This window comes from Nerophis ophidion, linkage group LG17 (assembly GCF_033978795.1).
Source record: "Nerophis ophidion isolate RoL-2023_Sa linkage group LG17, RoL_Noph_v1.0, whole genome shotgun sequence".
NCBI lineage: Eukaryota > Metazoa > Chordata > Actinopteri > Syngnathiformes > Syngnathidae > Nerophis > Nerophis ophidion.
Genome location: NC_084627.1, coordinates 47,723,749 through 47,746,248, shown reverse-complemented (window position 1 = coordinate 47,746,248; position 22,500 = coordinate 47,723,749). Strand labels below are relative to the sequence as shown.

General features: G+C 41.3%; 1 protein-coding gene and 1 long non-coding RNA gene across 3 annotated transcripts in view; one reads left to right on the top strand and one right to left on the bottom strand.

Annotated features, from left to right (window-relative positions):
• LOC133536503 (uncharacterized) overlaps positions 1-11,421 on the bottom strand; it is a 26,754-nt gene extending 15,333 nt beyond the window's left edge. Inside the window, exon 1 of the long non-coding RNA XR_009802474.1 lies at positions 11,194-11,421. This is a non-coding gene — a long non-coding RNA (uncharacterized LOC133536503). The remainder of the gene's footprint in view (positions 1-11,193) is intronic.
• Positions 1-22,500, top strand: part of LOC133536502 (retinoic acid receptor RXR-alpha-A) — a 298,975-nt gene that overhangs the window by 155,337 nt on the left and 121,138 nt on the right. The gene's annotated exons all lie outside the window — the stretch shown is intronic.

Genomic DNA, 22,500 nt, shown 5'->3' with positions numbered 1-22,500 from the left:
ATGAGCTCTTGAGTGTGTTTTGGCAGCGGGAGAGCTGGATAAGGAGCCCTGGTGATGATTTTCATCTCAGCGAGGAAACCTGAATCGCAGCTGACTTGCAACACAGCGGCGACTTGGACTCATGCATGAGTCTCATTCAAAACTTTACATTACTTGTAAAATAGACACAAATAATGGCATATGATTTGTATTAATACAAACCCCGTTTCCATATGAGTTGGAAAATTGTGTTGGATGTAAATATAAACGGAATACAATGATTTGCAAATCCTTTTCAACCCATATTCAGTTGAATATACTACAAAGACAACATATTTGATGTTCAAACTCATAAACTTTATTTTTTTGTAAATAATCATTAACTTTAGAATTTGATGCCAGCAACATGTGACAAAAAAGTTGGGAAAACTGGCAATAAATACTGATAAAGTGGAGGAATGCTCATCAAACACTTATTTGGAACACCCCACAGGTGTGCAGGCTAATTGGGAACAGGTGGGTGTCATGATTGGGTATAAAAACAGCTTCCCAAAAAATGCTCAGTCTTTCACAAGAAAGGATGGGGCGAGGTACACCCCTTTGTCCACAACTGCGTGAGCAAATAGTCAAACAGTTTAAGAACAACCTTTCTCAAAGTGCAATTGCAAGAAATTTAGGGATTTCAACATCTACGCTCCATAATATCATCAAAAGGTTCAGAGAATCTGGAGAAATCACTCCACGTAAGCGGCATGGCCGGAAACCAACATCGAATGACCGTGACCTTTGATCCCTCAGACGGCACGGTATCAATAACCGACATCAATCTCTAAAGGATATCACCACATGGGCTCAGGAACACTCCAGAAATCCACTGTCACTAAATACAGTTGCTCGCTACATCTGTAAGTGCAAGTTAAAGCTCTACTATGCAAAGCGAAAGCCATTTATCAACAACATCCAGAAACGCCGCCGGCTTCTCTGGGCCCGAGATCATCTAAATTGGACTGATGCAAAGTGGAAAAACAGTCTGTTTCAAATTGTTTTTGGAAATATTCGACATTGTGTCATCCGGACCAAAGCGGAAGCGAACCATCCAGACTGTTATCGACGCAAATTTCAAAAGCCAGCATCTGTGATGGTATGGGGGTGCATTAGTGCCCAAGGCATGGGTAACTTACACATTTGTGAAGGCACCATTATTACTGAAAGGTACATACAGGTTTTGGAACAACATATGTTGCCATCTAAGCAACGTTTTCATGGACGCCCCTGCTTATTTCAGCAAGACAATGCCAAGCCACGTGTTACAACAGCGTGGCTTCGTAGTAAAAGAGTGTGGGTACTGGCCCGCCTGCAGTCTAGACGTCTTTCCCATCAAAAATGTGTGGCGCATTATGAAGCGTAAAATACGACAACAAGACATCTAAGCGCCGTCTTTTTCTTGGACGCCCCTGCTTATTTCAGAAAGACAATGCCAAGCCACATTCAGCACGTGTTACAACAGCGTGGCTTCGTAAAAAAAGAGTGCGGGTACTTTCCTGGCCTGTCCTGCAGTCCAGACCTGTCTCCCATTGAAAATGTGTGGTGCATTACAAAGCGTAAAATACGACAGCGGAGACCCCGGACTGTTGAAGGACTGAAGCTCTACATAAAACTATAATGGGAAAGAATTCCACTTTCAAAGCTTCAACAATTAGTTTCTTCAGTTCCCAAACGTTTTGTTAAAAGAAAAGGTGATGTGACACAGTGGTGAACATGCCCTTTCCCAACTACTTTGGCACGTGTTGCAGCCATGAAATTCTAAGTTAATTATTATTTGCAAAAAAGGAATTAAAGTATATCAGTTTGAACATCAAATATGTTGTCTTTGTAGCATATTCAACTGAATATGGGTTGAAAAGGATTTGCAAATCATTGTATTCTGTTTATATTTACATCTAATTTCCCAACTCATATGGAAACGGGGTTTGTATCCATTGATGTCTGTGTTTATTAAATCATAACTCGTACATTTCTTAATACGCTCATACAGACATGTTGTCGAAGTCCTGGAAACAAGCAGAAGAGCATCTGATGCAAATGTAATCTCCTCCTGGTGTCGGCTCCACAGGCTGCAGGCACAATTATTACTCCCTGTCTTTGCTTTCATCCAACACCATTGTGGAGGTGCAGATCTGATTATGAGCTGCTGAGCAAAGGCTCGCCCCCATGGTGCGAGGAGCTGGCCGGCCGTCTTGTATTCCTGCATCACATCTTTTTCTCAGTAGTTGTTCTCTTTCCACTTTCCTGACGTCCTCTTTCTTCTTCTTCTTCTTGAATCCAAATGCAGTACAACAGATGAAAACATTATTTCTCCACAGATTCAGTGTCAATGTGACACGTTATATGAGTCTCGGGCTTTGTCGGGTTCAGGGTTGTCGTCATTTTCTCCAATTTAACTTCAACTTTGCTTGTTCCGTCTGAAACATTTTTCAAAACTTTGACATTATCAATAGTGATTTCCTCATCTTGAGATCAGATCGGGGCAGATAGTTGCCTTTTTTGGGGCGGTTTAGCTCGGTTGGTAGAGTGGTCGTGCCAGCAACTTGAGGGTTCCGGGTTCGATCCCCGCTTCCGCCATCCTAGTCACTGCCGTTGTGTCCTTGGGCAAGACACCTGCTCCCAGTGCCACCCACACTGCTTTAAATGTAATTTAGATATTGGGTTTCACTATGTAAAGGTGCTTTGAGTCACTAGAGAAAAGCGCTATATAAATATAATTCACTCCATCCTTAACACTGTTGTATCTCAGTGTTTACCGTATTTTTCGGACTTTAAAATCATTTAATTTTCTCAAAACTCGCCTAAAGTACGGATCCGCCCTGATATCGGTAAATCGTGAGTTCAAACCCCCGGCCGAGTCATACCAAAGACTATAAAAATGGGATCCATTACCTCCCTGCTTGACACTCAGCATCAAGGGTTGGAATTGGGAGTAAAATCACAAAAAAACGATTCCCGGGCGCGGCCTCTGCCGCTGCCCACTGCTTCCCTCACCTCCCAGGGGGTGATCAACGTTGATGGGTCAAATGCGAAAAATAATTTCGCCACACCTCGTGTGTGTGTGTGACAATCATGGGTACTTTAACTTTATTAGTTCTGGTTGTGCTTACCGACCTCGAAGCAATTTAATTTGGTACATGGTGAAATGAAGTCTGACTGCTAGATGGCAGTCACACATAAGAGATATGTGTAGACTGCAATATGTCATTTTATATGTTCCATTGAAAATATGGAACATTACACACCGTGCTCGGAAATCCATCAAAATGTTTTAGTACGACTTTGGTAAGCCTTGAAGCCGCACCACTTGATGGATTGTACTGTGGTTCAACATAGGAGTTTTATTATGGTGCATCTATAAGGTAGGACACATTATCTGGCGATTTGTTTTGCAATATTATGCAAAAGTAACTTTTCTTACCGTCTGGTACCTGCGGATCTGTATGAGTCCAAAAATTTGCGCGCTTCCGCTTTTGTAGTCTGTGTGACGCCGTAGTCGATAAGCTTCTTATTTTTAGCTATGTCCTTGTTATGGGTGGTATAGCTCGGTTGGTAGAGCGGCCGTGTCAGCAACTTGAGAGTTGCAGGTTCGATTCCCGCTTCCGCCATCCTAGTCACTGCCGTTGTGTCCTTGGGCAAGACACTTTACCCACCTGCTCCCAGTGCCACCCACACTGGTTTAAAAATGTAACTTAGATATTGGGTTTCACTATGTACAGCGCTTTGAGTCACTAGAGAAAAGCGCTATATAAATATAATTCACTTCATCTTTAACACTGTTGTATCCCAGTGTTTACCGTATTTTTCGGTCTATAAGGCGCACTTAAAATCATTTAATTTTTCTCAAAACTCAACATTGCGCCTTATAACCTGGTTCGCCTAATGTACGGCTCCGCCCTGAGATCGGTAAATCAAGAGTTCAAACCCCCGGCCGAGTCATACCAAAGACTATAGAAATGGGATCCATTACCTCCCTGCTTGACACTCAGCATAAAGGGTCCGAATTGGGAGTTAAATCACAAAAAAACGATTCCCGGGCGCGGCCTCTGCCGCTGCCCACTGCTCCCCTCACCTCCCAGGGGCTGATCAACGGTGATGGGTCAAATGCGAAAAATAATTTCGCCACACCTAGTGTGTGTGTGTGTGACAATCATGGGTACTTTAACTTTATTAGTTCTGGTTGTGCTTACCGACCTCGAAGCAAGTTAATTTGGTACATGGTGAAATGAAGTCTGACTGTTAGATGGCAGTCACACATAAGAGATATGTGTGGACTGCAATATGTCATTTTATATGTACCATTGAAAATATAGAACATTACACACCGTGCTCGGAAATTCATCAAAATGTTTTAGTACGACTTTGGTAAGCCTTGAAGTTGCACCACTTGATGGATTGTACTGTGGTTCAACATAGGAGTTTTATTATGGTGCGTGTATAAGGTAAGACGGGGGATGGCATGGTGCGGTTGGGAGAGTGGCCGTGCCAGCAACCTGAGGGTTCCTGGTTCAATCCCCACCTTCTACCAACCTCGTCATGCCTGTTGTGTCCTTGAGCAAGACACTTCACCCTTGCTCCTGATGGTTCGTGGTTAGGGCCTTGCATGGCAGCTCCCTCCATCAGTGTGTGAATGTGTGTGTGTGTGTATGGGTGAATGTGGAAATAGTGTCAAAGCGCTTTGAGTACCTTGAAGGTAGAAAAGCGCTATACAAGTATAACCCATTTATAAGACATATTATCTGGCGATTTGTTTTGCAATATTATGCAAAAGCAACTTTTCTTACCTTCTGGTACCTGCGGATCTGTATTTGGGATCTGCCTGAGTCCTGAAAATGTGTGCGCTTCCGCCTTTGTAGTCTGTGTGACGCCGTAGTCGATAAGCTTCTTATTTTTAGCTATCTTCTTGTTATGGGACATACATCCTCCGCTGTTGCTATTCCTAATATAAAGTAATGTAAAGTTCTTACTTTTATCCGTCAGTAAACTCGTCATGAAAGCGCTAAAACATACCGGTGTAGTGAGTTTACATTATTCACCCAAGGAACTTTAGTTATTAGAGAGTTCCGGTCGGGCGGTTTTTCACTTGATTTATTTCCGGCGTTGTTGTTGCACTAATGAGCCACGGATGAGGAAATGCTAATCCGTTGACCCCTTTATCAATCAATGTTCATTTATATAGCCCTAAATCACTAGTGTCTCAAAGGGCTGCACAAACCACAACACGAACCACTACGACATCCTCGGTAGGCCCACATAAGGGCAAGGAAAACTCACACCCAGTGGGACGTCGGTGACAATGATGACTATGAGAACCTTGGGGAGGACCACATATGTGGGCAACCCCCCCCCTCGAGCCGGTCTAAATTGATACTGTGAAAATTCAATCCATAGTGGATCCAACACAGCCTATAATCCGGTGCACCTTTTGTATGAAAATAGACCTGACTAGACCCGCTCATGGGCAGTGCGCCTTTTAATCCTAAATACGGTACATGGCTAAAGATTACATGAAAGATTCCTTTAAAATTGATACACACTTAGGGAGACACAATTACACTTCATGGTTCTTTGTTGCACACATAGGAGGGTGCGTGTCTTGTTGCAAGGTGCATGAATTCCAGGAGGGTGCGTGTTTTGTTTCACCCACGCCTCGAATTTCAGAGCTCGTTGCAACAAACGCGTAGTCTCTCCACCCAAGTACTAAACTTCACCACCGTGGTGAAAAATAAACAACATTTATTTCGTACCAATGCCTATGAGCGGGTCTATTCAGGTCTAGTTTCATACAAAAGTTGCACCGGATTATAAGGCGCATTAAAGGAGTCATATTAATATTATTTGTTTATAAATATAAAAGACTTCCTTGTGGTCTACATAACATGTAATGGTGGTTCTTTGGTCAAAATGTTGCATAGATGATGTTTTACAGATCATTTTCAAGTCACTTTCTGACAGTTTCTTATAATAACTAAAGTTCCTTGGGTGAATAATGTAAACTCACTACACCGGTATGTTTTAGCGCTTTCATGACGAGTTTATGAATGAATGAAATAAGTTTATTTTGGTCATATAATCAATCAAATCAATCAACCATTTTGTGTGATCAGTTTTACAGTACATGTTATATGTATACAATAACGCAAAAGTGAAGTGAAGTGAATTATATTTATATAGCGCTTTTCTCAGGTGACTCAAAGCGCTTTACATAGTGAAACCCAATATCTAAGTTACATTTAAAGCAGTGTGGGTGGCACTGGGAGCAGGTGGGTAAAGTGTCTTGCCCAAGGACACAACGGCAGCGACTAGGATGGCGGAAGCGGGAATCGAACCTGCAACCCTCAAGTTGCTGGCACGGCCGCTCTACCAACCGAGCTAAAAGAAAAAGAATGACCAAAAAAGGAATAGGCTGAAGCCAAAGCTTATATTTGCCTATCCCATACCTTCACTGAAAATTGGATTGCCTGGAACATCAACGTTAAAAATTAAGTAGGGATGCACCGAAATGAAAATTTGTGGCCGAAGCCGAATAAAACTTAAACGCTTGGCCGAAGGCCGAATACCGAATAATGAATGCAGTTTTTCACAATTTTTTTATATTGCATAAATAGCCTAGAATAAATATTTAGACATGTTTTTCAAATAAAGTCATTTTTTATTGAATATTGACATGTTTTTAAGATTCCAGTAGTCTTTGCTTTTCAAAAAAAGCCCAACGTTTTTCATTTATATTAGGCCTTCAAACAAAACATGCATTCCCAAAAAAATAAAGTGCATTAAAGTGGATAAACCCACAACAAATGAATTATTGTCCTTTTGGCAAAAGTCTGCTTAGCCACAGTAGATATGCTAATAATGTAAACAGAAGGCTCAAATAAATCTCAATAAGTGTGTGCTTGTAACCTCATACACTTATACAGGTAGCCTACACAACAGGCTAATAATGTAAACAGAGGCCCCACTAAATCTCAATTAAGTGTGTGCTTGTAACCTCATACACTTATACAGGTAGCCTACACAACAGGCTAATAATGTAAACAGAAGGCTCAAGTAAATCTCAATAAGTGTGTGCTTGTAACCTCATACACTTATACAGGTAGCCTACACAACAGGCTAATAATGTAAACAGAGGCCCCACTAAATCTCAATAAGTGTGCGCTTGTAACCTCATACACTTATACAGGTACACAACATATCCCAACGTCACTGCACGTTGGTTGATTGCGTCACCGCGTCAAAAACTTGCGTCACACGCCACTATTCAGCCTTGTTTTTAACTCATTCCACCGAAGGCCGAATGTGGCTTTTTTTGCCATATTCGGCCGAATATATTCGGTTACCGATTAATCGGTGCATCCCTAAGAATAAGAATAAAAAATGACGAGTTTAAAAACTTTACACTACTTTATATTAGAAATGGCAACAACGGAGGATGAATGTCCCATAACAAGAAGATAGAGAAAAATAAGGAGCTTAAAGACTATGGTGTCGACACAGACTACAAATGCGGAAGCGCGCTAATTTTTAGGACTTATGCAGATCCCAAATAGAGATCAGCAGGTACCAGAAGATAAGAAAAGTTGCTTTTCCACCTTCTTCCGCTTATCCGAGGTCGGATCGTGGGGGCAGCAGCCTATGCAGGGGAGCCCAGGCTTTCCTCTCCCCAGCTACTTTGTCCAGCTCTTCCCGGGGGATCCCGAGGCGTTCCCAGGCCAGCCGGGAGACATAGTCTTTCCAACATGTCCTGGGTCTTCCCCGTGGCCTCCTACCGGTTGGACGTGTCCTAAACACCTCCCTAGGGAGGCGTTCGGGTGGCATCCTGACCAGATGCCCGAACCACCTCATCTGGCTCCTCTCCATGTGGAGGAGCAGCGGCTTTACTTTGAGTTCCTCCCGGATGGCAGAGCTTCTCACCCTATCTCTAAGAGAGAGGCTTGCCACCCGGCAGAGGAAACGAATTTCGTACACGGGTCTTGTCCTTTCGGTCATAACCCAAAGCTCATTCCATAGGTGAGGATGGGAACGTAGATCGACCGGTAAATTGAGAGCTTTGCCTTCCGGCTCAGCTCCTTCTTCACCACAACGGATCGATACAATGTCCGCATTACTGAAGACGCCTCATCGATCCGCCTGTCGATCTCACCATCAACTCTTCCCTCACTCGTGAACAAGACTCCTAGGTACTTGAACTTGGCGTTCAACCCTTTTCCGGGCGAGAACCACTTTTCAGACATGTTGAATCGTGCAAATGTAAGTCGGAATAAATAAACCAACCCCATCCCACTCGAGTGGGACACAACAACATTCGAAGAAAAGAAAGCATGTGCTGATGTAATGCCTGGCAGAGTTTCAAACTCCCAAGATGTTTTGCAACTTCAGAATACCGCGTCGGTTCTTTCAGTGGGGTTTTTTTTTTCAGAATCAAAATTGGTGAAAAACATTCACAGTTTCCATCGGAATACTTTTATCCTGTAGGCTTGCGTAGGTATTTTCGGGCTGCTATTTTCAGAAGCATTTGCTCAAACTTGCAGAGTTCCTCTCGCCGAGCTCCCAGCCAGAAGACGACGGGTGGGGGGGGGCGGGGGGGGGATATCACTTCAGAGCTGAAGAGAACAATTAGGCCGTATCAGCAGACTGGAGTGTTGGCAGTCACAGAGCTGTTTGCAATAGCCGGACTTGGCATCCAGCCGCAAGTCTACGGCAGGGGTGCCCACACTTTTTCTGCAGGCGAGCTACTTTTCAATTGACCAACTCGAGGGGATCTACCTCATTTATATATATCATTTATATTTATTTATTTATGAAAGAGACAGTTTTTGTAAACAAGTTAAATGTGTTTAATGATAATACAAGCATGTGTAACACATATAGGTGTCTTTCTTTCACCAAGACAAGAATATAAGTTGGTGTATTACCTGATTCTGATGACTTGCATTGATTGGAATCAGACAGTAATGATGATAACGCCCACATTTTCAAATGGAGGAGAAAAAAAGTTGTCCTTTCTGTACAATACCACATGAAAGTGCTTGGTTTTTGGCATCTAATTCATCCAGCTTCCATACACTTTACAAGAAAAACATTGGCGGCAAATTCCGTAGCTTGCTTGATTGACATTCACGGCACCCGAGGGTCTTGTGAGATGACGCTGGCTGCTGCCAGTTCATTATTATGAAAAAATGACAGAGAGGAAGGCGAGAAACACTTTTTATTTCAACAGACTTTCGCGCCGTCCCTTCCGTCAAAACTCTAAAGGCCGACTGCACATTTCCTATCTTCACAATAAAAGCCCTGCTTCATGCTGCCTGCGCTAACAAAATAAGAGTCTCGGAAAGCTGGCGTGCACAAGTGATGTGCACGCCAGCTTTCTGAGGGATCGCTTGTGCACGCCAGTTTTCCGAGACTCTGTATTTAGTTAGCGCAGGCAGCATGAAGCAGGGCTTTTATTGTGAAGATAGGAAATGTGCAGTCGGCCTTTAGAGTTTTGACGGAAGGTACGGCGCGAGAGTCTGTTGAAATAAAAAGTGTTTCTCGCCTTCCTCTCGGTCATATTTTCATAATAATGATCTTGCAGCAGCCAGCGTCATCTCACAAGACCCTCCGGTACCGTGAATGTCATTTAAGTGACGTCTTGGTGAAGATTGATGATCACTCATTTTTAGGTCTATTTTTTTTAAAAGCCTGGCTGGAGATCGACTGACACACCCCCCGCGGTCGACTGGTAGCTCGCGATCGACGTAATGGGCACCCCTGGTCTACGGCCTCCTCAGACGCCCACGTGTCACAGAGGGCACCGACTTGCCCCCGGCAGCCAACGCTTGCTTTCATCCACATCGCATCTGGGCAATGAATGGAAATGTGAGGAGAATGAAGTGAGCAGAAAAACACTAATAAGGTCGGGAGCGGGAGGGATTGAAGTCTTTAATGAGCGCACTTGTTGCGGCAGGCCAAGAGAATCAGGGTACATCAGGGGCGCTCACACTTTTTCTGCAGACGAGCTACTTTTCAATTGACCAAGTCGAGGAGATCTACCTCATTCCTATTTATAATTTATATTTATTTATTTATGAAAGAGACATTTTTGTTAACAAGTTAATGGTGTTTATTGATAATACAAGCATGTGTAACACATATAGATGTCTTTCTTTCACAAAGACAAGAATATAAGTTGGTGTATTACCTGATTCTGATGACTTGCATTGATTGGAATCAGACAGTGGTGCTGATAACGTCCGTATTTTCAAATGGAGGAGAAAAAAAAAGTCCTCCTTTCTGTCCAATACCACATGAAAGTGGTTGGATTTGGCATCTCATTTGTCCAACTTGCATACTCGTTTTTAAACACTTTGTTATGAGAGTAGCATATGTGTGTGTGGCCCTTTAATGTCTGGCAGCAGTGAGTGTGTGGGCGAGCGAGGAGAGGGAGCGGTCGCTGAGGGCGGGTGAGAAATACATTGGCATCAAACTCCGTAGCTTGCTAGCTGACATACCAATTCGTGTTTTGATACGCTCTAATAAAATATGATCGACGGTATCGAAAGCAGCGCTAAGATCGAGGAGCAGCAACATAGGTGACGTATCAGAGTCCATCGTTAGCAATAGATCATTAGTCAATTTTGCGAGGGCTGTCTCAGTCGAGTGATTTGCCCTGAAACCGGATTGAAAGGTTTCACATAGATTGTTAAACGCTAAGTGTTCATTTAGCTGCTCCGCAACAATTTTTTCGTGGATTTTCGAAATAAAGGGAAGGTGAGACACCGGTCGGTAGTTTACCATGAGGTCAGGATCGAGGTTAGGTATTTTAAGGAGAGGATGAATAACCGCTTTTTTGAATGCTAGGGGGACAGTACCCGAGGAAAGTGATACGTTTATAATATTTAGCACTGATGGACCTGATCATACAAAAAATAAAAAGTGTTTCTCTGCGTCCACCCTGTTAGTGATGTTTTTTCTTAAATATGAGCTCGCAGCAGCCAGCGTCATCTCACAAGATCCTCGGGTGCCGAGAATGTCAAACAACTGACGAAAGTGAAGTCTTGATATGATTTTTATGTCTATTTTTTAATGCCTGGCTTGAGATCGACTGACACACCCTCCGAGATCGACCAGTCGATCGCGATCGACGTAATGGGCACCCCTGGGGTACATCAACACCGAGCGCGGCCCACCTACCGTGCGATGATGGGTGGCCTGTTTTGCTTCAATCCTTTCGCCGTTTAGTCGACATCAAGTCTGTTTCTTTTTCCTCCCTTTTACATTTTGAGTCTGCATGTTGAATCATGGATTTCTGCAAATAGAGGCGTCAAAGGGGATTGAATCATTTTTGATTCGAGCCGTCAAGGACCAGTTGTGGGTTTAGCGAGTCTGACTGATCGCAACTTGTCCTGACAGGCACCTTGCCTAAGCTTCTCCGTGCACCGGGCGAGGTAGATAAAAGAAGCTTGTTTTTTTCCCCATTTGGTGTGTCTTTAATTGAGCACAGATTGAAGAAACATCCCTTGGATTTCTTGATGTTGTTTTATGAACAAGGCACTCCTGGTGCTGATGTTACATAATCTTACAGGCGGGTCAGTTTAAGTTTGTTTATGTTCCTATCCAGAGGTGGGTAGAGGAGCCAAAAACTGTACTCAAGTAACTTTAGAGATGTATTACTCAAGTAAAAGTAAGGAGTAGTCACCCAAATATTTACTTGAGTAAAAGTATGTTGTGAAAAAACTACTCAAGTACTGAGTAACTGATGAGTAACCTGATTACGGCAACAAATAATGCACAAAAACATAGAAATAGCAATGAGCAAATTCAGAGCCAGTAATATCTCTTAAGCAACTAAAACAATAATGTATATTAAATAATAGTACATTAAAATAAAATAAAAAAATGTCACCATAGGCTCAGTAGGCATTGATTGATTGATTGATTGATTGATTGAAACTTGTATTATTAGATTGCACAGTACAGTACATATTCCGTACAATTGACCACTAAATGGGAACACCCCAATAAGTTTTTCAACGTCAATCAATTATTTAATAAATGACCAAGTCGAGGTGATCTACCTCATATATACATACACACATATCATATATATTAATATGTCCAGGGTGTACCCCGCCTTCCGCCCGATTGTAGCTGAGATAGGTCCCAGCGCCCCCCGCGACCTCAAAAGGGAATAAGCGGTAGGAAATGGATGGATATATATATATATATATATATATATATATATATATATAAATATATACAGTATATAATTTATATTTATTTATTTTGACGGTTTTTTTTGATGTGTTAAAGGTGTTTTAATGAATATACATGCATGTTTAACATATAGATTCCTATCTTTCATGAAGACAAGAATATAAGTTGGTGTATTACCTGATTCTGATGACTCGCATTGATTGGAATCAGACAGTATAGTGCTGATAACGTCCACATTTTCAACTGGAGGAGAAAAAAAGTTCCTCTTTTCTGTCTAATACCACATGAAAGTCGTTGGTTTTTGGCATCTTATTTGTCCAGCTTCCATATTGGTTTTTATACACTTTACAAGAAATACATTGGCGGCAAACTCCGTAGCTTGCTAGCTTGTTTGCATTGGCTTTCGAAGGCTCTTTTTTTGTTAGCGCAGGCGCGATGGAGCGGCGCTTTTATTGTGAAGACAGGAACTGTGCGATCAGTCTTTAGGCTTTTGACGGGAAGTACGGTTGAAATAAAAAGTGTCTTTTTCCCTTTACACGTTTGATTGAATGATTGAAACTTTTATTAGTAGATTGTACAATACAGTACATATTCCGTAAAATTGACCACTAAATGGTAACACCTCAATAAGTTTTTCAACTTTTTAAGTCGGATTCGACGTGTGGCGGTCATGTGACCGCCTGGCTCTGTTTGATTGGTCCAACGTCACCAGTGACTGCATTTGATTGGTGAAACCCAGGCATGCGCGGATCCTACTTTGAAAAATCAAAACAAACATTAATAGATCGATAAAAAAAATGTAGCGAGTTACGAGATGAATGTAGATAAATGGAGCGGAGTAAAAGTAGCATTTCTTCTCTATAAATATACTCAAGTAAAAGTATGTTGCATAAAAACTACTCGTAGAAGTACAATTTATCCCAAAAGTTACTCAAGTAGATGTAACGGAGTAAATGTAGCGCGTTACTACCCACCTCTGTTCATATCCAACATTAAAAATACAAACCCTGTTTCCATATGAGTTGGGAAATTGTGTTAGATGTAAATATAAACAGAATTCAACGATTTGCAAATAATTTTCAACCCATATAGGAATGTCATAGCGACATGAAAGAAAAACTCCTATGTAGGTCTGACTTAGACCCAATTTTCATACACTCACTTCTTTCAGCAAAAATCTACAGGAAGTTGGCAAAAACCCCTTCAAAATAAAATTTTAGCAAAAAATCTAATTTTTGCCTCTTTGCGCTGTAATTTGACCCCTTTAAAATGCTTCAAAAGTCACCAAACTTGGCGCACACATAAGGACTGGCGAAAATTGCGATCTAATGAAAAAAACCAAACCCCAAAACCCAAAATTGGGCTCTACCGCTATTTTTGAATAAAACACTGAAAAAACTGCTCCTAGGAAGAAAACACAGACAAAACTGCTTGTAACTTCCGGTAAGAATGTCGGAGAGACATGAAACAAAAACCTCTATTTAGGTCTCGCTTAGACCTACATTTCATGGATTGACAACCCCCAACAAGAATCAACAGGGAAGTTTGCAATCCCCCCTTCAAAACAAAAGTTTTGTAAAAACCGGTCGCCTTTCTTCAAACATTATCTCCTCTGAGTGCGTTTGTTGTTTTGGCTTCAAACTCGCACAGGAGAGGGATTGAACCCTTCTGATTAAAAGTACAGAACAGAGTTTTGATAAGTTCTCAGGTTTTGAATTTACGCGTCTTCAAAGAACCCCTTTGCAAAGTCTCCTAAAAAATGTCATTTTTGCCTCTTTGAGCTGTTATTTGACCCCCTTAAAATGCTTCTGAACTCACCAAACTTGACACACACATCAGGTCTGGCAAAAATTGCGATCTGATGAAAAAACCTAACCTCAAAACTCAAAATTACGCTCTACCGCCCCCCTAGGAATACAACACGGACAAACTGCTCCTAGGAAGAAAACACAGACAAAACTGCTTGCAACTTCCGGTAGGAATGTCAGAGAGACATGAAACAAAAAACACTATGTAGGTCTCACTTAGACCTACATTTGAATAATTAACATACTTTAGCAAAAATCAACAGGAAGTTTGATATTTTCACTTCAATACAACAACTGCATTACTTTCACAATGCTTTAGATTCTCAAAATAGTGGCTCCAAGGCGTCGTCTAACGCTTATCCGGCCGTGGGTCTCGGGGGCAGCAGCCAAAGGCGGACCCGACCAAAGCTGCTTGCAGCTTTAATTATTATTTGAAACTGGATTTTGCATGTCACTAAAGTTATATAAGCCTTGCTTTTTCAATATTTTATGCAAAACTTGTTTGGGTCCTTATTAAAAGGTTAATTTGTTCCATCTTGGCCCGCGGTTTTGTTCCGTTTAAAATTTTGGCCCACTCTGTATTTGAGTTTGACACCCCTGCCTTACTGGATACTGGTCCTAACTAATTAGATGACCATAGTAACTAGTATATTGTGCAAAAGCACAGATTCTGACCATTGAAATACTTTGCATAGTTCAAGACTTACGCTAATGTGAAAAGATCACTGCATATAACGCACAATGGCAGCTACACTTTCCATCTTAAAGATGTAAAAAAAAATGCTTCAGGAATGTCCGGCGGGCCAGATTGAAAAGCTTTTTTTTTTTTGCCTATTGCCAAAGAAAATGAATGTGGAAATGTAAAGCAAAATAAGCTCACCCACTGTGTTGAAAAGTCTTGCATTGCACTAAACCTCCAGTGTCGCACCAGACCATGAATAATAGAAGAGTAGAGTCAGCTGACTGTAAAATGTGCATCTGTCTGACGTTTTAGAGGCAAACGTCTGTGTGTGTGTGAGCTTGTCTTAAGAGTAAAAACGCAGGCAAAACAAGCCGGAGCCCTGACCTCGGTTTCAAAAATGAATGAGCATCTCTGAATTGCTATATTACAGGGGTACCAAACTCAAATACAGAGTGGGCCAAAATTTTAAACGGAACAAAGCCGCGGGCCAAGTTTGAACAAATTAACCTTTTAATAAGGACCCAAACAAGTTTTGCATTAAATATTGAACACGCAAGGCTTATATAACTTAAGTGACATGCAAAATCCAGTATCAAACAATAATTAAAGCTGCAAGCAGCGTTGGTCGGGTCCGCCTTTGGCTGCTGCCGCTGCTACTCAAGCCCTCGTCTAAGTCAGACCAACATAGAGGTTTTAATTTCATGTCCCTACGACATTTCTAACAGAAGTTACATGCAGTTTTGTCTGGGTTTTTTCCTAGGGGGCGCTAGAGCGCAATTTAGATTTTTAGGGTTTGTTTTTTTATTAGATGGCAATTTTCGCCAGTCCTGATGTGTGTGTAAAATTTGAAGAGTTTTAAAGCATGATAAGGGGTTCAAATTACAGATCGGCGTTTCTGGATGTTGTTGATAAATGGCTTTCGCTTTGTATAGTAGAGCTTTAACTTGCACTTTGAAGCATTTTAAAGGGGTCAAATTACAGCTCAAAGAGGCAAAAATGACATTTTTTAGGTAACTTTGCGCAGGGGTTCTTTGAAGGCGCGTAAAATCCAAACCGGAGCAGTAATCAAAACTCTGTTCTATACTTTTATTCAGAAGGGCTCAATCTCTCTCCTGTGCGAGTTTGAAGCCAAAACGACAAACGCGCTCAGAGGAGATAACTTTTGAAAAAAGGTGACGGGTGTTTACAAAACTTTTATTTAACTTCCTGTTGATTTTTGCTGTAGGTCTAAGTGAGACCTACATAGAAGTTTTTGTTTCATGTCTTTCCGGCATTCCTACCGGAAGTTACAACCAGTTTTGTTTGTGTTTTCTTCCTAGAAGCAGTTTTTTCTGTGTTTTATTCAAAAATTGCGCTAGAGCGCAATTTTGAGTTTTTTTTTTTTTTTTCCCCATATGATTGCAATTTGTGCCAAGTTTGGTGAGTTTTGAAGCATTTTAAAGGGGTCAAATTACAGCTCAAAGAGGCAAAAATAGCATTTTTTGCGAAAATTTTGCTTTGAATGAGTTTTTGCTAAATTTCTGTTGATTTTTGCTATAAAACTTTCTAATTGGAAATGTAGGTCTAAGTCAAACCTACATAGCGGTTTTTGTTTCATGTCTCTACGACATTCCTAACGGAAGTTACAAGCACTCTGTTTTTTTTTTCTTTCTAGGGGGCGCTAGAGCGCAATTTTCATTTTTGGGGTTTGGTTACCTAATAAGTTGGGAAGGTTTGCCACACCGACGTGTGTGTCAAATTTGGTGAGTTTTGAAGCATGTTAAGGGGGTCAAATTAGGGTGCGAAGGTGCGGAATAATAAAGAATAAAGAATAAGAATAAAACCTTACAGTTTCAATAGGGTCCTTGGCCCATTGCAAAAGGACTCCACAGGGGTCCTTTTGCAATGGGCCAAGGACCCTAATAATTATAATTAAAACATATCAATGGCATATCAAATAAAATGTAAATAAAAATGTTATGCCTTTTTTTCTATTTGCAATCTTCTGAGATAAATATCCATTTTTTTTCCACAGGCTATTAATACATTTGAAAATAAAATAACAATAACGAACGAACCAAACATTCAAGCCTTGAAGTAGCAAGAAAAAATGCATGAATAAAACGTTAATTATTGGTCAGTTTGCTGGAAGTTTCCCGGAACAGTTAGTGCTGCAAGGGGTTCTAGGTATTTGTCCTGTTGTGTTACGGTGCGGATGTTCACCCGAAATGTGTTTGTCATTCTTGTTTGGTGTGGGTTCACACTGTGGCGCATATTTGTAAAAGTGCTAAAGTTGTTTATACGGCCACCCTCAGTGTGACCTGTGTGGCTGTTGACCAAGTATGCCTTGCATTCACTTGTGCGTGTGTGTAAAAGCCACAAATATTATGTGACACGGACGTGACGACAGGTTGTAGAGAACGCTAAAGGCATTGCCTTAAATGCACGCCCCCAATATAGTTGTCCAGGTGGAAATCGGTAGAAATTCGGGCGAATGGTTGCCCCGGGAGATTTTCGGGAGGGGCACTGAACTTCGGGAGTCTACCGGGAAAATTAGGAGGTTTGGCAAGTATGAGTATTAGCTGTGAATGCGGTGTTACGGCGGCACCGACTCTGTATAACACCGGCGGGCCAGCTCTAATGCTAAATTGAAATTGCCTCAAAGGCCAAATTGTGAAGTGAATTATATTTATATAGCGCTTTTCTCTGGTGACTGAAAGCGCTTTACATAGTGAAACCCAATATCTAAGTTACATTTTAAACCAGTGTGGGTGGCACTGGGAGCAGGTGGGTAAAGTGTCTTGCCCAAGGACACAACGGCAGTGACTAGGATGGCAGAAGCGGGAATCGAACCTGCAACCCTCAAGTTGCTGGCACGGCCACTCTAAATTACCCTGGCCCGCCGGCCAGAGTTTGACACCCTTGCTATTTTAGGAATGAAGAATGTAACCTCCTGCAGATCTCCGCTTTTAGGTTGTTGTTGTGGGGTTTTTTTCCCCTCAAATTACTGTTTGTTTGTTGTTTTTTCCACTGGCAACCAGCCTTATCTCGCAGTCCATTTGGGCAAATCAGCCAAGACCACAACAGCAGAGCACAAAATTGGCAAATTACCAGCCGTGTATTTACACCAAACAGAAATGAGGGGGAAAAAAAGGGAAAATTATTTGTTTGTCTAGAGCAGGGGTCGGGAACCCTTTTGGCTGAGAGAGCCAAGAAGCCAATTATTTTAAAACGTAATTCCGTAAGAGCCATTCAATATTTTTGGTAACACTGAACACAACTAAAAATGTAAATTTTTAGTTTTTTTTGTAATTACATTGTTATTCTGAAGCTAACTGTGGAGAGGGCGTGGCCAGCGGGCCTGCAGCGAAGCGGGGTGTGGCCAGGACCGGCCTCGAAATCAGCGACAGGTGCGTAGAAGGCCCACCTGGGCCTTTTTATCTTATCACCTGTCGCTCTTTTATAAGCAGCAGCCAGGAGGAGAGACGGGGTTGGGGCTGGAGCCAGAGCGCGAGTGACGACGAAAGAGAAAAAGACAATTGCTGCAGAGCTACCGAGAGACTTATTGAAAAACCCTGAAACAGGCTCTCATGTCGGTGCTTTGTGGTCTGAAGAACCCCCAGGAGGGCAAGCCCCACTTTAACCAATAATAAATAAATTACTTTTTACCATTAACGCAACTTCTTGAACATAAAAAAGAATGAGGATGTTTTATATTTTGAACGTTATTTTTAACACTGTGATTACAAGTGGAACAAGCAGCGTTGGTCGGGTCCGCCTTTGGCTGCTGCCGCGGCTACTCAAGCCCTGATCTAAGTCAGACCAACATAGAAGTTTTTATTTCATGTCTCTACGACATTTCTAACAGAAGTTACATGCAGTTTTGTCTGGTTTTTTTCCTAGGGGGCGCTAGAGCGCCATTTACATTTTTAGGGTTTGTTTTTTTATTACATGGCAATTTTTGCCAGTCCTGATGTGTGTGTAAAATTTGGTGAGTTTTGAAGCATGTTAAGGGGGTCAAATTACAGATCGGCGTTTCTGGATGTTGTTGATAAATGGCTTTCGCTTTGCATAGTAGAGCTTTAACTTACACTTTGAAGCATTTTAAGGGGGTCAAATTACAGCTCAGGCAAAAATGACATTTTTTAGGAAACTTTGCGCAGGGGTTCTTTGAAGGCGCGTAAAATCAAAACCGGAGCAGTAATCAAAACTTTGTTGGATAGTTTTAATCAAAAGGGTTCAATCTCTCTCCTGTGCGAGTTTGAAGCCGAAACGACAAACGCACTGAGAGGAGTTTCGATTTGAAAAAGGTGACGGGTGGAATTATTCATTACTTATCGTGTTAAGCTCAGATTTATCCGAGAGCCAGATGCAGTCATCAAAAGAGCCACACCTGGCTCTAGAACCATAGGTTCCCTACCCCTGCTCTAGAGGCAGAAAAATGCTATTGGCTGGCGGTGAGACGGGTCCTAATTTGCTTATTTGTAACAGTCAGCGGTGCGTTTATCTGCCAGACCAGGATGCCTTGGACTACACCGAAATGTGGTTTTGTTCCCAATTAAAACACCAGTCAGTGTTTGTGTTTGTTAGCAAACACCAAACCTGGACGACTGCCACGCTTTCCTTGGCTGCTTTCTCACTTTCAACTCTATTGACAACAATAAGATTTGTCGCTGACATTTATATTTGTCAACAATAGAGTCCACTTGAAAAGACGACTGGACTGGAAGGACAACTGCAAAGCTGTTTACAAGAAGAGCACGAGGAAGCTTAGGTCCTTTAACCCTTGTATTATGTTGAACAAAAAATGACATTGATTATGTTGCGGGTCATTTTGACCCATACTGTGTAAATGCACTCAAAACAGTCAAGAAAACAGGTTAAACCAATAACAACTTTATTTTAGGTTGTATAAACATTTAGAAAAGTGACATACAATACATTTTTAATTCCAATTGTATTATGTTAAGGGTCAATTTGACCCATTTCAGTTTTTGTTTTGATCAAAGTACTGGTTATCCTTTATTTTTCTTGCTGAAATTTGGTGACTTTTCCTCAACTAGGGTCATGAACTGGTGTGTAAAATTTGGACACTTTGATGTGTAGTGGAATGTCTTGCAGAGTTTGTATACAAAGATGATGTTGCGAGTCATTTTGACCCAGGCACTTTAATGTGGGTAAATAGCTGTTCAGATCCAAAAATAAACATGTCTCTTTGATGTACTTTTTACTTTCATGTACATCCATCCATCCTTTTTCTACCGCTTATTCCCTTTTGGGGTCACAGGGGGCGCTGGCGCCTATCTCAGCTACAATCGGGCAGAAGGCGGTTTACACCCTGGACAAGTCGCTACCTCATCGCAGGGCCACTTTCATGTACAATTGTTTGTATTTTGATTATCTCTGAGACCCAGAGCCAGGTGTGTGAAGAGAAGGAACTTTCTGACACTTGTCCTTGTCACTGTTCTCATGTCATCCCTTTGACAAACTCACCAAAAATGAGGACAAGTGTGAGAAAGTTCCCTCTCTTCACACACCTGGCTCTGGGTCTCAGAGGCAATCAAAATACAAACAATTGTACATCAAAGTAAAAAGTACATCAAAGAAACATGTTTATTTTGGATCTGAACAGCTATTTACCCACATTAAAGCGTCTGGGTCAAAATGACCCGCAACATCATCTTTGTCTACAAACTCTGCAAGACATTCCACTACACATCAAAGTGTCCAGATTTTACACACCAGTTCATGACCCTAGATGAGGAAAAGTCACCAAATGTCAGCAAGAAAAAGAAAGGATAACCAGTACTTTGATCAACACAAAAACTGAAATGGATCAAATTGACCCTTAACATAATAGAAGGGTTAATGTGTGCAGCAAGCTTTTGGAGATCTTTTATCAGTCTGTTGTGGCCAGTGCCCTGTACTTTGCAGTGGTTTGTTGGGGCAGCAGCACTAGCACAAGGGACTTAAACCGGATTGACAAACCTGATCCGGAAAGTTCGCCAAACTCGGAGGCGTTTGTGTCAGTGAGGGACAGGAGGACACTGGACATACTGCTGGCCATCATGAATAATCCTGTCCGTCCACTCCACCAGACAGTTATAACAGGCTCCTTCAGCTTTGTTCCCACAGTGTTTCACTCATAGTTGCTTCAATATTTTATTGACGGAGATGTTGACATGCGGAGTTTCAAGCACTCCTCATTCTCTAGCGGGTGACTTTTCAAACGATGCTACATTAGCGTTGCTGCTACTTTTTGTAGCAACGCTTTTGCCGCATAATTGTTCGACATCTTCCCGCTTGAAGCCAAACCACCGCCAGACGATGGACCCCGTGCTCTTTTTCTTGGGAATGAATTATTCCTCCATTTGTTACCAGATTGGCACCTTCTCTCTCTCGTATTACCGCTCGCACGGCACAGTTAGCACCACAGCTAACGTTACCATGTCGCTACCTCACTGCTCCGCGGGAGCGTGTGATGTTGCACACGTGGCGTATATATACTACCACCACCATGCTTGACGGTAGGTATGGTGTTCCTGGGATTAAAAGCCTCACCTTTTCTACTCCAAACATATTGCTGGGTATTGTGGCTCCATTTTTGTTTCATCTGACAAAGATAAGACCTTCGGGAGGAAATATCGGTGGTTTCTGACTGGAAAACAAGAATTAACATGCAAACACAAGCACTCATGTATCTTACTGGGAGACATTTTGTTGTACTGTTTATGTTCATCTAAGTCAGGGGTGTCCAAAGTGCAGCCCGGTGGCCATTTGTGGCCCGCAGCTAATCGTTTACCGGCCCGCCACACATTCTGCAAAAATTGCAAAATTGATAGTATTACAAAAATTAAAAAAAAAAAACATTTGCAAAAAGTGGAATGAGGTGAAATCTAATGAGAAAAAGTGGCAATGTTGACACAAAGCTGCCTTGCAGGCAGTTTTTTTTTTCCTTTTGTCTTTATTTTCTTTTTTTTTACATTGCTCAAAAAAAAAAGGCCAAAAGAATCTGTTATATTGAATTATTACTTAAAAATTATGACTTTAAAATGTTTTATGTGGAAAAAATGTTGCATATGTTGTGTGGTTGCCATATAAAAACTTCAAAGTTTTGACAAAAGAGCATAAAACAAACAAAATAATAGTTCAAACTTAAAATCGACAGAAGTTGATCTTGAAATTTAAGTGTTAAAAGTAAAAAAACTAATGAAAATGTATCACTTTATGAGTGGGGGACCTTTCGGGTCTCAAATATATTTAGTAGGATTTTATTTAACTTTTCATTGTGATTACACAAAAATATTAAATAATTAAAATCAATGGTGTCCTGCATTATTGATCTTTGAGGGCTTTAATTGCTAAATAAAGGAACTCTCCTGAAGGAATCAATAAAGTACTATCTATCTATCTATCTATCTATCTATCTATCTATCTAAATACTGCATATTTCAGTTTTACTATAACAATCCAAGTTGTCTTTTGACAAAAAAGGCATAAAACCTTATTTGTTGTACTCTATATCAACCTCAAGTTTATATAGAGATTTACTGTAAGCATTAAATAAAAAATAATAATAATAATTTGACTTATTTTTAACATTTTAGTAACTGAGACCCTCTCTGCTCCCCAGGAGCCCTAAGGATTAAATTTTTCCGTGTACGGCCCTCTGTGGAAAAAGTTTGGACACCCCTGATTGAAGTGATGAATACCAGAGAGAATGTTTTTTTTTTTTTTTTAACAAATGTTCTGTTTTTATCCATTAAAAAAAATGAATTGGCAGAAAAAAGGAAGGGGATGAAGAGTGAGTGAGCG